A 555-nucleotide genomic window follows, 5' to 3' on the forward strand; every position below is an offset into this window, starting at 1 on the left:
AGCCGCAAGGCTGTCTGGGTTCCGGTAGGAACTAGTTCTGGACGGCGAAGCCCTGCCGGATAGATGACACCGTATGTGTGCTACTCTGTAAAGAGATCGTAGTTTCAGTCTTAGTTCGTGAGTGCCTCCCAAAGGGCTATCCGTGTGACCATCTGAGTTTCGAAGGTCCTCTTGAAGGGCTGTCCGAGTGACCGTCCGAGTTTTGAGGGTCCTCCCGAAGGGCTGTCCGCGACACCGTCCGAGTGACTGTCCGACTGCCTCCCGGAGGGCTGTCCGTGGGGCGGATGAGGGTATACATCCTCGCGGTTGGGAGGTTGTAAATCCTAGCTGCGGGGATCTCCACCACCGTTCGTCATCGACTCTACTTCCCGCTGCGCTACGAGTCGGTAACGAAAAGATTTAATCATGTATGCAGTCTCCATAGTGGTCCTGGGCTGTTGCGTAGGTCGGAAAATTTTTGTTTTCTGCTGCAATCCCCTACATATCCATTTACCACATAATCGTCAGAAAGTCAAGTTGCCAAGTGACCCTTTTGTTGATTCTCCGAATGGCCAA

Source organism: Triticum dicoccoides, chromosome 6B (assembly GCF_002162155.2).
Source record: "Triticum dicoccoides isolate Atlit2015 ecotype Zavitan chromosome 6B, WEW_v2.0, whole genome shotgun sequence".
NCBI classification, from domain to species: Eukaryota; Viridiplantae; Streptophyta; class Magnoliopsida; order Poales; family Poaceae; genus Triticum; species Triticum dicoccoides.